The sequence below is a fragment of the Canis lupus genome, chromosome 6 (genome assembly GCF_011100685.1).
Source record: "Canis lupus familiaris isolate Mischka breed German Shepherd chromosome 6, alternate assembly UU_Cfam_GSD_1.0, whole genome shotgun sequence".
NCBI classification, from domain to species: Eukaryota; Metazoa; Chordata; class Mammalia; order Carnivora; family Canidae; genus Canis; species Canis lupus.
Window position 1 is genome coordinate 16,678,335 of NC_049227.1, and position 16,104 is coordinate 16,694,438.

The following is a 16,104-nucleotide window of genomic DNA, read 5'->3' on the forward strand; positions in this document are numbered from 1 at the left end:
CCCCACACTGGTTCCTCCCTTCTCCACATCCCTGGTGTGGTTTGCTCTAATCTGGCTTCACTGGCTCCCTTACCCAGAGCCCTCGGCATCAGAGCCCCGGGCCCTAGCCCTGCACCGCCTTCCCCCTGCAGCACTGCTTCCTGCACTCACATGCCCCCGAGGAGCCTCCTCATGGGCTCAGATCCACACACCCCCTGCCCATGCTGTGTCCTGTTGGTTACAGGCATGCTGACGGCCTTCTCCCACATGTTGCCCCAGCCTGGCCTGCCACGGTCCTCCTCTCCAGTAAGTGGCAGCTGTCCTGAGAGGCACCATCCCCTCTTGGTCCACTCACACCTATCCTGCCAGTGGATCCTCCGCTCTGTTCACAGGATCCCTCTCCTTCTGACCTTTCCACTGGTAAGAATTGTTGTCATCTGCACAGCATGGCTGTGGCTGCCTCCTACCTTCCTCTTTCTGCTGCTCTGACCCAGCACCTGCTAATCGGCTGCTTGCCTCCCTCAGGGGCCTTCTACTTCATCAGAGGAAAAGCCAAAAGCAAAACAAAACAGAGAGAGAGAGAGAAGAGGAAACACTGAGAGGCCTGTGACACGGGGGTGTCCGCCCAGCCCATGTCCAGAAGAACCCCTCACCTGTAGCACTGACCCCACGGGCTTGCCTACACCCACCGAATCTCCAATAGCAGCTGGGCATCTAGTAACTAAGTTCAGTGCTGACACTGTCTTCCAGAAGTCGATGCACACTCACAGGTGAGAGGCTTGACCCCACAGGGCTGCCCTCACTTCCGGCCTTTGTCATAAGCCATGTCACCTGTGCTTCTGTTTGACCACTATACAACCCACGACCCCCTCCTTGGGTTTAGTAATTTGCTAGAGTGGCTCACAGAGCTCAGGGAAACACGTATGAGCATTTACTGGTTTATCATGTGATAAAGGGTATGAATGAACCAGATGAAGGGGCACACGGGATGAAGTCCGTTACAGTCCCGATCATAGGACCTTCTGTCTTCGTGGCATTGGGGTGCACTCCCTCCCTGCAGGTGGATATGTTCACCAACCTGGAAGTGCTCCAAACCCTGTTCTATCATGGTTCTTATGGAGGCTTGTCACGCAGGAATGATCAATTATTCACTCCATTTTCAGCCCCTCTGCCCTCTCTGGAGAGTGGGGCATGGGGCTTCAAGTCCCAAGCTTCTGATTAAGGTTTGGTCTTTCTGATGACTATCCAGGACCCACCAAAAGCCACCTCATTGGAACAAAAGATGTTCCAATAACCCAGGAAATTCCAAGGAGCTCTGTGCTGGGAACTAGGGTCAAAGTTCAAATATTAGAACAAAAGATTCTGGCACCGTCACCACTTAGGAAAGTACGAAGGTTTTAGGAGCTCTGGCTAGGACCTGGGCATGAAGACCAAAACAGATATTTTTCATTATATCCCAACATCACAAGCAATATCGATACCCCCTTCTCCCACCTGAATTACTGATGCATTTCCCAGAATCCCTTGCAGTCAGTGCAGGTGGGCATCTAGGTTGGGGAGGAATGGTGTCTGAGAGTTTCTGGAGGCCTCCTTGAAGCCAAAGAGTGACCAGATATGAAGGCTGGAGCCACTATGGAAGGGAAAACAGAAGCCGCACACAGTGGGATGTAGGAATTCCTGCTCGCTAGTGACCCCTCTGCAAATTTCATACAAGCAGGGAATGTTAACTTCCATGCTTCCTTCACCAGAAAGAGAATGCACTTCTGGCTTATTGCAGCCAGTGTTATTTTGGCTTCCTGTTGATGCAGCTGAACCAAATGATAGGGAATAACAAATGCCAGTGACCACCTTTGCGATTATCCCAAGGCCCATCCCCCCTACAGTACAACATTGCTCAGCATCCTCTAACACATCTCGATTTTTGTGGTGACTGTGAGTCTCCAGGCTGCTGTCTAGGAACAACAGCTGATCGCTCTGACCATGCTGCTTTGATATTCAGGACACATCTCTCCTGTGTTCCAGGAAATCCACAGCACCTGTCTTTGGTTCTGACTCAACATCCCCTGATTTGGTCCACCCTTCACTCACAAGTCCCCCTCCCCCACCTGATTAATGTAAAGTCCCACCTCTCTGGTCTCCTCAGTTGGTTCCACATCTGGCTGCTCACCTCTTGGAGTCAGGTAAGCCCTGGGCTCACCAGGTAAGATCTCCTGGACCCAGGTTTTCTGCCGTGCAGACCCTGCCCTCCTATCACAGGCCTTCTGTGCTGCTTATAATGCTGAGGTTTAAACAGAAACAGAACTAGGGGGTTCCAGTAGCCAGAGGAGCCTGGAAGAGGAATGTGTGTCACTGCCACCTGCCTACCGGCTGGGTTTATGCACACTCTCACACTAGGCATCTCACTATGTTGTACTACCTGATGGCCCTCTGAAGTGGGCGTGATCACCCCTGCCTAAGGTCATGCAGCAGGTTCATGGCAGATCTGTCCTGTTCCAAGCCCGTTCTCTCAATCACTGCTCTGTGTGCCCAGGCTTCGGATCCATGGGAGAGTCTGTGCCCAAGAGGTGCTGTACACTCACAGGCACCTGTAACCTTTGTGTCCTCTGACAGAGTGTGTCACCTGCCCGTGGGGCCCTGAACTCCATGTGAACTGAGCCCTGGCCAGCTTGGTCACCTGCACTTGGCTCCAAGTGCACAACCATGCTGCTGCCCAAGAAAAACATGTCCCGCATAGAAGGCAGGTTCTGGAAGTCTCTAGGGCACTGGCTGTAGGACATGAAGGAAAAAGAACCGGAAGGCTACTGAGAAAACCCATGTTCTCGGCTAACCTCTTTTGGAAAAAGGCCAGGCAATCTTTCTCGACCTTCTGTGTCACAACAATTAAGCAGCTGGTTTATGAACCATTAAGCTGACGGTGCTCATTGATGATATTTTAGGTTCTGCTGAAATTCATAAGCTAGTTCATCTTTCATAATAATCCAACAATGGGTCATCCATCACGTTTACAGCTTCAGAAAGAGGGCAGCAAGTGTCACATCCTGTAATGTCTCCAGTAATGTTTATTTTTTCCTTAATTACAGCCTGAAAGCAAGGCTGCCCATATGGATGGCAGAGAATTGGTGGGGAAAACTCCTGCAGCTGCTGATAGGACTTGAAAGGGGTCATATGGGCTGCCTACTTACTCCAAGGAAAAGTGATCAGAAGCCCTTGTTCCTTCCTTCCCTCCAGGCTCCACGGTGCACAGCTGTGCAGTCTCCTGGGCCAGTCCCAAGAAGAGGCTGGCTGTGGCCAGGTGGCCTGTGAGGACTGTCAAGAGCTGCACAGACTTCCAACGACCAGCCCCACTTGACATCTTTGGGCATCATGAGTTGCACCCATGTCACAAACACAATCCCTGTGTATTTCTTGGGGGGCTCCATTCAGAAGCAGCACGGACAAATACTCCTGTCCCACGAAGCCTTCAAATCTTCTATCTCTACTCTGGGGGTGAGAAGAGCCCAGCCTGGTCTCCGCATTTGTAGAGGTAAACCTCACCACTCACACTCTGTCCTGAGCAGGGACTGGCCGCGTGCCCCCAGGACCAGCCTTCTCCCACCTTAGGAATCCCAAGAACCAGTGTTTTCCCAGATGTCTCCAGAAAGACCAGACCACTGGGGTGCAAGCAGTAGGCCTGGTTGGCACTTCTCAGCTCCTGCCACAGGAACCTCCCAGCTCCCTTGTGAATGCAGATGTGGAGCATAGCAGGTCCCAGACCAGCAGAGCAGGGCTGTGGGAGGGAAGGGATGGCTCAAGGCTGGTGGCAGCCACAGTCCAGGGTCCTGGAGATTCTGGACGGTGAGGGAAAGCATGGGGTCACTGGAGAGGTCCAGCCTCCTAGAGGATGCTGAAAAGGAGACTGTGATGTGTCCGCCTTATTTAATCTCTTGCCCCAAAAAGAATAGCAATTATAATTTTGAGAGATAAAGTTATTAGTGTAAATGTAAAGAAATTTAGATGTGGTGTGATTTTAAAGAAAAAAATGACTCCTACAGAAAAGGTATTTGGCCTTAGTGCTGGCAATGTTTCCTTCCCACTGGCTCAGGCTCCTGCTCCTGGGCCTGCAGGGGGATGGGGTGGGGGCCTGCTCTCCTGGTCCCTAAACACATTGCCTCACAGACCCCCCAAGACTAAGAGAGACTTCATTATGGGTACTCAGCTTCGCAATAGAAAAATAACCACCTGAAAGGAGCTGGAGAGGCAGAGGGCCAGGCAGGGCACCAGGCTCTTTATGTTGTCAGGGACAGACAGGACAGATGAACTGCTCCTAGATGTGTGGGGATCAGCTAGCACAGCCCAGTTCTTTTCCTGGGAGGCACCGATGCTGTCCTGCTGCAGATATGTGTTCACTCCTGTCTTGTTTTCAGATGCTCTCTCTCGGCCCCATGGGCCGCCCCTCTTGTTTGTTAGCATCTTCTCTGTACCCTTATTTGCCAAGGCCCACTTGTAATGTGAACTCAATAAGCGCTTTTCTCTATTATAATCCATTGATCCCAAAGTGCTTAGGTAGTGTTATAAATATTGGATTAAAAAATTAGCCAGAGACCTCACCTCAAAAAATTAGCCAGAGGATTACTGATTAAACAGAAACTATTTCCCCCAAGAAATTTCATCTAAAAATAGCAGTTTCCACTCTCACCTATTGTAGGAGAGCACATTGGAGGAAACACTGAGACCTGCATCCAGGTGACCATCATTTCTTTTTTTTAGATTTTATCTATTTATTCATGAGAGACAGAAGGAGAGAGAGCGGAGACACAGGGAGAGGGAGAAAGAAGCAGGCTCCATGCAGAGAGCCTGATGCGGGACTCGGTCCCAGGTCTCCAGGATCAGGCCCTGGGCTGAAGGCAGCGCTAAACCACTGAGCCACCCAGGCTGGCCTTCTAATGCCTCTTCTGGTTATTGCCAGGAATTACTAAAAAACAGATGATAGAAAAAAATATGTGACAATAGAGGGATTGTCTAAAAAGAAATGTGCATATAAACAGGTCTTCCCAACTAGGCAAAACCAATTTTCTGCACAAATAATTCAGATAAACAGGATAAAACGTCTATTGATAATGAGGGAACTCAGGAACAAGCCATCTGGGCTGGATCTTGAAAAGATCCCGCTAAAGGATCCTGTGAGCTGTCTCATCTATGTCTGTCATTATTCCCTTGATCCTTGAAGTGCTTTCAACTCCCCAGGATTGAGTCTGGGGCTTCTGGTAGGGTTGTGGAGGCAGTTCAGTGACTGGGTCACCCACCCAGGGCTACACTATGTGACCCCATTAGAGTGGCCGATAAGGAACAGATTCTGTTGGCGCCACATGCACTTGATCTCACTCTCCACTGGCAACAGTGGAAATTGCATAATGGCATTGTTAAGTATCCCAGAATTATAATTAATTCTAATTAGCCAATAAAATATTGATGAACCAGAACTGAGATAGCTAGAATTGCCATGTTGTATTCCATTTTTAAGAAAAAGAGATCAAGCAGAAATATAATCTAAAACTAAATTAGAATAGAAATTCCAGGCAACATTCTGGGATTGATACATGTCTATCTTGGTCTAACACTGCTCTCGCCCATAATGCAGGACACATTCAAATTTGCTTATGGGGACTTTGCTTTGGTGGCCTGACCCCCTTCAATCTGCCAGGTCCAAGTCTCCCTCACCCCTTCCCACCCTGGAGGTGCCAGGTCCCCTGCCTTCCTCCTGGAGATCCTCCCTCCCAACCTACATTTAGCTTGAGCATGGACTTCTTGTTCTCATTCCAAACACTGGGTTGCAGGCCTGGCTGTGATTCTCTGACCTTTGTTTTCATTGTCTTGTATGAATGCATCACTCCTGCATATACAGTGATTAGGACATGACATACTCCCATCCCCTTCCCCGTCCCAACACCCAGGTATCCCATAGTCACAGGCTCCAAATCTCAAGAAACAAGTGGTGAGATGCATGGGTACCTCAGGGGGCTTGGGGGTGTGAGGGAGCTCTGGGCACCTTTGAGTGCCCAACTCTGACAGAAGTCTTTGCAGTCCCACCCAGCCCATCTCCCACCCAAAGGGAAAAGAAGGCATCATTCTGACCCCTCAGGTCCTGACTGCACAGTCTGTATGGCCATGGCATTTACCTTCTCTCCCCATTATTGTACAGGTAACCTTAGCATCCCAGGGATTGACACTGGCCCCTCTGTCCCGCACACTGGGCCATGCTCTCGGGTTTTTCTGAACCAGCCTCTCCCACCCACTTCCTTGACTGTGCATGCATCCTTTGTGGCCTCAAAGGAAGGCTGCCCTTTGGAGGGCAAGGTCTCAGAGCTGGGGTTGGAGCAAAGGTGGTGGTGACTTACTCTGGCCAAGCAATCATCCCTGCAACACCTCTAGCTGGCGTCCCAGGGCCAGTTTCCCCATCTAAAAGTGGAAATATTCCACATAGTGCTGAGCTTGTCAGTGAACTGGCCCTGGGGAGACCCCGCACTCTCTGCAAAGTCCAGGAGGGTCTCTTGGCGGGGGTCCCCTACAGAGAAGCCACCTCCCCTGCAAACAATACAAAGACAACAAGGCAACAAGGACCTCTGTTGGCCTCGGGCTTTTAGAACCAAAATGAGCCAAGATGATCAGTGGTACCCAGGCCACAGGAGAACATTCAAGTGTGACGTCCCCAAGTATGTTCAAGGAAGAGCATTGGTGTGGGGCACCTGGGTGGTGCCGTTGGTGAAGCATCTTATTCAGCTCAGGTCAGGACCTCATGCGTTGTGAGATGGAATTGGGCTCTTTCCCTCTGCTCCTCCTTCAACTCATGCTCTCTAAAATAAATCTTTTTTAAAAATCATGTTTATTTAGGAAAACATAATTCTCGTGACGTCCTTGTTGGAGATACTTTACGCTAAAAATGAAAACCCTGCAAGCGCCGTGTAGGGCCACCCTCGCTTAGAGGCGCTAAACCAGGAAAGACCTTCCGGGCCGCGCACGCGCACAGCGCTCTGCCGCAGAGGCCCGACACCACCGCGCAAACCGCCGGGGGGCTGAAGGGGGGAGGGGCCCGCGCACGCGCAGAGCTGCACAACATGGCGGCTACGAGAGGTCAGGGAAGGGAGAGAGAGGAGAGGTAGGTCCTGCGCGCCCAATCGGAGACACTGGGGGCAGCGGGGCAAGAGGGTCGCTAGGCGAGATGAGGAGGGCCCCTTTGCAGGCGGAAAGCACAGGTGCAGCGTGTGACGCCGAACTGGGCGGGCCAAGAAGGCCTCGACTTGAATCGCCTGGTCCCCGCGGCGGTTTAGCAAAGACTCCAATGTGCCCGAGGAGAAAAGGCGATGAAGACGGCGCAGGCGCATTGTGGCGGCTAGCCTTGCGCAGGCGCGGGCTGAAGGACGGAGGCTGGCCCCCTGCCCCCCAGCGCGTGTCGCCTGTCTTGTCCGCGGAGTCCCGTTCCGCAGGTGTTTACTGGTGCGTCCGGCCGCGGCAGCCCCTGGGCAGGAGCCTGCGTGCACAGCCGGCCCCACTTTTGAGTATCAGGGCCCGCGCAGGCCTGTGACGCCATCGGGAGGCGACGGGGCTGCGCCGCCGGCCTTGTCACCTCGCGAGAAGGTGACTCCCAGCCCCCCGCCCCCCCCCCCCGTGAACGTGGCAGCTCTGCTCGCCAGCCGCGGCTTCCTCGTTGCGCGGCTGTCCCGCGGCGGCCGCCTGGAGCCTGCCCCTCCCCGGCTGCCGGCGAACTCTCCCCGGCGCGTGAGCGCCCGCTCAGGGCTCCGAGAGGAGACGGGCGTCCCACTTCCTCTCTGGGGGTGTGGGCGTGGCCCCGGAAGTGCGTCACGTGCGCGTCACGGAATCCAATTGGTTGAGAAAGTCTTCGTGGAAAAGGGGAACACTGCTTTCGGTTATCTTCTGATCGCGAGTGTAGAGGAGGGTTTTATTTTTTTAAAGATTTTATTTATTTATTCATGATAGACATAGAGAGAGAGAGGCAGAGACACAGGCAGAGGGAGAAGCAGGCTCCATGCAGGGAGCCCCATGCGGGACTCGATCCCGGGATCACGCCCTAGGCCGAAGGCAGGCGCTAAGCCGCTGAGCCCCCCGGGGATCCCCTAAGGAGGGTTTTAATAGCAATTTCTGCGGCTTTTTGTAATTAGCCATGCATTATTAAGCCACGTGACCCCGGCGAGTCTGCTCCCCCCACACGCCCCCAGCGGAGTCCAGAGTCGGCCTCGCGGTCCTGGTCTGTTCCTGCCCCTGCGGAGGGGTGACTGGGGTGGTCAGGTGGTGGCCCGGTATGTGAAGTAATAAAGTTGTGCTTTTACATTCCCGGGTGACAGAAACAAGTGGTGTGGGAGGCGGCGTCCCCTCCCCCCTCCGTCTCTACCCTATTTCTAGCCCCGGGCATCCCCGGGCTCCCGTAATCCCTTTCCCCGGCTCTGATGTCCTTCCTGTGCTCCCTCCCTCCGCACCTGCCTCAGACAGCCTCTCTGCACCCTCTCCTCGCTCTGGAGAAGGCCTGGATCCCTTTTTCGTGGTCATGCTGTGCTCCGGAACTTGGACTTGGACAACCAGTTAGTGATGCCATTGTGTACTTATTTCACCTTGTATCTCCCTATCTCCTCTTCTTTTTTTAATTTATTGATTTAACTTCACTTAGCCTACATATAGCCCATTAGTTTCAGAAGTACAGTTCAATAATTCATCAGTTTTGTACAACACCCGGTGGTCATCACACTACTGACCTCCTGAATGCCCATCACCCAGTTACCCCCCCCTCCACCCACCCCCCCCCCAGCGACCCTCAGTTTGTTTCCCAGAGTTAAGGGTCTCTTATGGTTTGTCTCCCACTCTGATTTCTTCCCATTCAGTTTTCCTTTCCTTCCCCTATGGTTCTCTGCCCTGTTTCTTATATTCTTCATATCAGTGAAACTGTATAATAATTGTCTTTCTCTGATTGACTTATTTCACTCAGCATAATACCCTCCAGTTCCAGCCATGTCGATGTAAATGGTAGGTATTCATCCTTTCTGATGGCTGAGTAATATTCTATTGTATATATAGGCCATATCTTTATCTGTTCTTCAGTTGAAGGGCATCTCCGCTCCTTCCACAGTTTGGCTATTGTAGACATCGCTGCTGTGAACCTTGGGTGCAGGTGTCCTGTCGTTTCACTGCATCTGTATCTTTGGGGCAAATACCCAGCCGTGCAATTGCTGGGTCATAGGGTAGCTCTATTTTTAACTTCTTGAGAACCTCCATACTGTTTTCCAGAGTGACTGCAGCAGCCTGTATTCCCACCAACAGTGCAGGAGGGTTCCCCTTTCTCCACATCCTCGCCAACATTTGTTGTTTCGTGAGTTGTTATTTTCAGCCATTCTCACGGGTATAAAGTGGTATCTCATCCTGGTTTTGATTTGTATTTCCCTGATGGCAAGTGCTGTGGAAGCATTTTTTCATGTGCTTGTTGGCATATGTAGGTTGTTTTTTGGAGAAATGTCTGTTCATGTCTTCTGCCCATTTCTTGACTGGATTATTTGTTCTTTGGATCTTGAGTTTGATAAGTTCTTTATAAATCGTGGGTAGTAGCCCTTTATCTGATTTGTCATTTGCAAATATCTTCTCCCATTCTGTAGATTGTTTTTTGGTTTTGTTGACTCTTTCCTTTGCTGTGCAGAAGCTTTTTATCTTGATGAAGACCCGATAGTTCATTTTTGCTTTTGTGTCCCTTGCCTTCAGAGATGTGTCTTGCAAGAAGTTGCTGTAGCTGAGGTTGAAGAGGTTGCTGCCTGTGTGCCTCTAGGATTTTGATGGATTCGTGTCGCACATTTAGGTCTTTCATCCATTTTGAGTTTATCTTTGTGTATGGTGTATTGCCCTATCTCTTCTAAGATATACGGTGGACATTGTGTCTTATTGATACTTCAAGCTTCACTTAATACAGTGCCTGGAGCTAACAGACACAATAAACACTGGTCACTGGTTGCCTGACCAGCTGAATGAATGAATGAATGAATGACCGAATGTACTGTTTTCTGAAGTTTCTATCTTGTCCAGTATACGAAAGAGCAGCAAAGCAGGTAACTACAGAGAATGAAGAGGATGTTGATGTTGTCAAGACAGTGCTCTGAGACTGTAGACACAAGGCAAAGCTGTGACTCAGTTGGTGGTGCTGCCGCAGAAGAGGGGAATTACCTAAGGAAGATGTATTGAGCCAGAAACAGTATTTATGTCTTTTTAAAGATGAGCTCTATTGAGGTATAAGTTACACAAAATAAAACGCAGCCACTTTAGGTGTGCACTCTGATGAACTTGGGCAAATGTGAGCACCCATGTAACCAGATCCCAGTGAAGATCTGGAACATCTCCCTCACCAGAGATGTTGCCCTTTGCTCCTTCCCAACCAACTCCTCATATCCCAGTCCCAGGCACTTCCCATCCTCTTTCTGTCCCTGTGGAGATTTGTCCTTTTGTTCATGCACCTGATGTACAGTGAGCCAATGATTGGAACACCAATTTTGAAGCACAGCAAGCTTTATTATTGGAAGGGCAGCCCAGTGAAGAGGCCAGACATCATTGCCAAAGTTGCCTTGCCTTCTTGAATCTAGGGGCAGTTTATACATGATTGTTTAGGGATATGAGTATGTGAAAGGAAGGTAATGGGCTTCTTGAAACTTGAGGGGTAGTCTTGAAACTACTGAAGGTTCACAGTCTTCTGGACAGTGAGGCACCATCTGGGACCTGGTACATAAGATAGTTTTAAGAAAAATATCACCTGTTTTTCATCAGATTCTTACAATCAGTGTGCAAACAAGAGGTAGGGTGACAAGGGCAAAGTTAGTGATGAGTCATGCACTGGGCTTAAGGAAACACAGGAAAAGAACAGAACATGGTGTTAGATAAATAATACAACTGTATAGTACAGCTTATGTTTTCAGAACAGGTCCCAAAACTAAGTGGAATCATGCAGCGTGCCCTGGTTAGTGGTGTATTCACTCAGCATGTCTTTGCTATTAACGAGTCCTCCTGTATTGCTGAGTGCCATCGGGCAAGTTTTCTAGTCATTCTTCTGCTGATGAGCATGTGGGAGTTTCAGGTTTGGGCTGTTGTGAACGCTTCTGTTCAGGCTTTTGTGTGGACACATGTGTTCTTTTCCCTTGGGTAAATCCTCTGCAGGGGAAGCAGCTGCATGGAAGTCTTTGTGTAGCATCTTAAGCTTCCAACTTGTTTGTCTTATTGATAAATTGGACTTCACTACAATGTAAATGAGGTTCACTATAATAAGATGCTACCAGACACTACACACAGATAGGGGTGTGGAGTGTAAAATGGGACAGCCACTCTGGGGAAAGTTCTGGCAATTTCTTACAGAATTAAGTGCATACCTGCTTTGTGAGCCAGTAATCCTACTCTTAGGTGTTTACCCATGAGAAATGAAAACCCATGTCTGAAAAAGGCTCGTACAAAAATATTTACAACAACTTTGTTCATAATAACCAAACTTGAAAACAGCCCCCGTACCCGTGTAGAGAATGGCTAAACTGTGTTCTGTCCACACAATGGGCTGTTATTTGGTGGAAGGAAACGAGCTACTGATGCGCACAATGCAGTCTTAAGGGAGGATGTCCCATGTGATTCCAGTTACATAAGTCTGATCAAAAAACTCTGGTGGGGAAAATTCAGGATGCCAAAAAGGTTGACAATGGGATACTTCAAGTATTTTTCCCAATATTTTTAAAAGGCTTTGGAAATTCTAGCATTTATCCATACATCGTTGGCCACACTTGCTGATGTGTCCACTGTATTTTGATTTTGTTTCAGCTTGTTGGAGTCACCATAATGATCTTGTGCACCAAACGTGTTCAGACTGTGTGTGGGCGGGTTACCCTCGATAATGAAAACTGGGGCGAGTCATATGTTTGGTAGATTCCACATCTTAAAATGTGTGTGGGGTTCATGGGTGAGAGATGATGAAGGGGGGTGGTCATGTGGAGGAGATGTGACAGTGATGGGGATTTGCTTACACTGGGAGTGGTGCCTGGGGCTGGGGAGACCATAAGGGCCACCTGTAGCTCATACAGACCCTTCATGCAGTTGGAAGAAGCCCTCCCCTGGGGAGATGGCTAGACGATACCTGTGCACTCCAGACAGGTGTGCCCCAGGGTAAGACAGGCTTGGTCCTCACCCTCTTGCAGTTTGTATTTAGGGGCGGGAGCAGACCAAACAATGGGTAAACAAAGGTTGGGAATGGTTTCAGTTAGCTCAGGGAGAGACCTGAGGAGGGGACCTGGTGACATAATGGCTGGTGTGGCATGATGTTGTGAATGTGGAGCTTAAAAGGCACAAACCAATTTTGTGTAGTGGACAGTTGTTAATGTCTTCATTTTTTTCCCATTTTGGTTTTAGTTCATCCTGAGTCTCTTGCTTTTCTGTGGTTGTTTGACAGGATCATTTTGAACTCTGTCAGCGTGGCCAATGTCTAGTCCCACTCAAGTCATGCTTGTTTGGGGGGAGGGGGTAGGAGCAGAAGAGTCTGCTCTTCTGCTGCAGACTGAGGTGCTGGACCCCCTTTGACTCAGTTACAGCCTGTGTTCTTTTTTGTTTGTTTGTTTAAGATTTTATGTATTTATTTGAGAGAGAACACAAGTTGGGGGGGGGGGGCAGAGGGAGAAGCAGACTCCCCACAGAGCAGGGAGCCCAACTTGGGCTGAATCCCAGGATCCTGAGATCGTGACCTGAGGTAAAGGCAGACACTTAACCAACTGGCTACCCAGGTGCCCCACAACCCTGCATTCTTGATGAAAGGGAATACCAGCTTCTGCCCTCATTGCCCTGGACCTGCAGGCTGGCTCAGGCAGTAGATACCAGTGGACTGCAGCATCTCAGGCAGCCCTAGGTCCCTCCATAAGCTTAGGAAATTTTGTTTTTGAGACTGAGGGTGGGGGATGGCAAGGCAGAGGGAGGGGGAGAGGGGGAGTCCTAAGCGGGCTCCATGCCTGGCACGGAGCCCAAAGCAGGGCTCAGTCTCACAACTCTGAGATCAGGACCTGAACTGAAATCAAGAGCTGAACGCTTAACCAACTGAGCCACCCAGGTGCCCCAGGAAAAAGGTTTCTAAGCAGAGCTCACCACAAAGCAACGGAAATGGGATGTAGTAAGGATACTTTGACTTTAAAGTACATGGAGACATGCCCTTGTGTGCACTTGGGATGTTTTAGAAAGAAATCAGGTGATCTCTTGTAGCCTAGATCGGGGCATCTCAGTGAGGAATCATCACAGGACCTTTTGACACCCAGGGTTGTGTAAATTATATGTCAAACTGCATGTTGGTTCATGACACACTCTGGGGTAGACGGCAGATCCCCTCTCCCTGCTCTTCCCCTGCCGTGTTGTTTGAGGATTTCTCTTGCAGAGGCTGGGGACCCTGCAGCGTCTGGGAAAAGAAACTGGACCATGAACAGGATGTAGGCCACTGGAATGCTAGCAGCCTGTGGTCGTGCCCGGTATGGATGCACAGGACTGCCCTCAGTGGCATGAGGCCACCAAACTGAAAATGAATTTCTGCAATTTCTTTCAGGCTACAAGGCCTCCCACTGTGTGAGGATTCAGAAACCATGCATGGGTGTGGCCATCTGGCCTTCTCAGGGGTGGTGATGGCTGAGAGGGTCCACAGAGGCACAGGTGCACAGACGTCCCCAGTCCTTGCCGCCCACATTCCTGCACACGCTGTGCTCACATTGCATGCCCTTGGCTTTCCTTCCACACCCTGAGGATCAATCCAAGTTCTTTAAAATTTTTTTTTATTTATTTATGATAGTCACAGAGAGAGAGAGAGAGAGAGGCAGAGACACAGGCAGAGGGAGAAGCAGACTCCATGCACCGGGAGCCCGATGTGGGATTCGATCCTGGGTCTCCAGGATCGTGCTCTGGGCCAAAGGCAGGCGCCAAACCGCTGCGCCACCCAGGGATCCCCTCAACCCAAGTTCTTATCCCATGTCTAGACTCGGGAATGCTAAGACAGAACCACAGCCCTGTACACGTTCCTCCTCCCTCTGGAGGAGCCAACTTCTTTGGTACCCAGCGCTGCCCACAGCAGTTAGGCCTGTCTGGACATGGCCAGAGTCAGACCACAAGCCCCTGCACCTCAGCCACGCAGACTCACAGAGCATGTGCATATTCTAAGTCTTCATTCCAAATCGGAAGATTATCTTTAATATGAAGTGATCACCAGTAATTTGAAAACTAGACAGAGGCCCCTCTGAAAAGGCTGTAATTCTGGCGATGCCAACACTGAGAAGGGGCCTGGTCAGACGGAGTAGCTGCCGTCCTTCCGCGTCCACTGTGTGTGACCTCCTCTCTTGGAAGCAGTGTGTTCCTGCAGAAGCTGTGTTGGGAGTCAGGGCGGCCCCTGCTGTGGGGTGTCTGCAGACAAGAGGCCCCAGCTGCACAGTGCAAGGAGAACCCCAAGGAAGGGAGGGAGTTACCCCAAGAAGAGATGCCTCTCATAGCTGCTCTCTCTTGGGATGGTCCTTGGGCATGGGGTCCCTGTGTGGCAGTATGTGGGGACTTGTGCTGAATCACCTCCATAAGGTATTAGCTTGAGAAAAGGCTCGGAAGGGCATCTGGGTGCCTGTGTTTCATCCCCACCCCACCCTCACAAGTGGCAGGAACTTGCTGATGCCCTCTGACGTGAATCTCCAAAGGGGGTCCCTCTTGTGGCACCATTGATTGGGCCTGTCTCCAGACATCTCTCCACACTGACCTCCTTGATCTCCCTGGTCCCTGACCCTGGGATCCTAGAAGTGCACGGATTACCACAGTGTGAGCCCAGCCCAGAGTAGCTGCAGAGGGATGGGACTGCGGGCCTCAGCCCAGCCTGGCATCAGCAGGTGGCCAAGAGCAGGCACTGCTATGCTGGGTCTATGCGAAGTCTGTGGGTGGGGAGGGGTCTACACCAGCACAGGTGACCCCTACCCCACAGGGCATGGGCCTGCACCCAGCACCTTTCTCCCATCAATCAGGGAAGCATCTTTTCACTGCATTCCTTCTAGGCCACATCCTGGGTCCTGGGGTAAGGCCAGAGTCAGCCCCGCAGGCAAGGCTGGGCTGTTTCCCCTGGGCAGCCTACTTGAGGGGTCATCTTGCCTCAACTCCTGAAAAGAGTGAGCCTGTCCCATCAGACCTCACAGAACTTCTAGTAGTATCTAAACTCCAGAGTGGGCAGAGTCTCAGTGGCTAGAAGCCCCCTTTCTGGGAGATGGAGGATGGTAAGTGATCCTTTGGGAGAGCATTGCCTTCAGCTGCCCAGAGCACCAGCCTGGACTCCATCCTCTGCTCCCTGTAAGTGTGGAGCTCCCTGTTAGTCTGGGCCACTGAAGGCCCAAATGCAGTGCAGTGTCCCTGCCAGAGATGTGCCAGGGTCTCAGACCCAGGACGACCACCTCAGCCTCCAGAGTTGCAACCATCTGTCCCATCACCCTGTGTATCACACTTGGGCTTTTGGACAAGGCACTGACTGTCTCAAGTGCACAAGACTCCCCCCCAGAAGTCAACACCACGCACGTGAACTTGAAAGCATACCAGGGAACCCCAGTGAAAGCAAAGCAGTGTCTCTGGCCAAGTTAAGCCTGCCCTAGGTCCTTCCCTTCAGTCTTCAATAAGAGAAAGCTGTAATCATTGTCAAGCCTGGTATTGGGTATGTGCAGCCCCCCAGGGGCCTGGGGCCTTATTTCTGAGGGAAAGATGAGAAGGGAAGTCTGAGGCAGATGCAGAGGGGAAGAAGGGGATCTCATGGCACACATTTGCTTCTGTGGTATCTCTGCAGACCGGCTGCAGTTAGAGGCCACATGTCTGATTGGAGCAGGTACAAGGGTGAAAATGTCTCTGCAGATAAGCAGTGTTTAATAGCATTTTCACATTTGTATTCATAACATCACCACTGCTGACAGTGGCAACTCCCTGCCCAGCAAGGAGGCCCATGTCCTGGCCCTGGGTGTGCTGCTAGAGAGCTTGGGCCAGGCAGGCTCCCCTCCTGGGCACTGATCACCATTGTGAAAGGAGGGTGACGGTAGGTTTCTTCCCTCTGCATCCTCTGCCATGTTAGAATTCTAAAAGATGGGACGTTTTCTA

General features: G+C 50.9%; 1 long non-coding RNA gene across 5 annotated transcripts in view; it reads left to right on the plus strand.

Annotated features, from left to right (window-relative positions):
* The first annotated feature begins 7,006 nt into the window (after positions 1–7,006).
* Positions 7,007–16,104, plus strand: part of LOC102154866 — a 46,422-nt gene continuing 37,324 nt past the window's right edge. For 3 of the 5 annotated variants that reach the window (XR_005360711.1, XR_005360713.1, XR_005360712.1), the window contains exon 1: positions 7,007–7,111. This is a non-coding gene — a long non-coding RNA (uncharacterized LOC102154866). The remainder of the gene's footprint in view (positions 7,112–16,104) is intronic. The other 2 variants (XR_005360709.1, XR_005360710.1) reach the window with 2 other exon arrangements.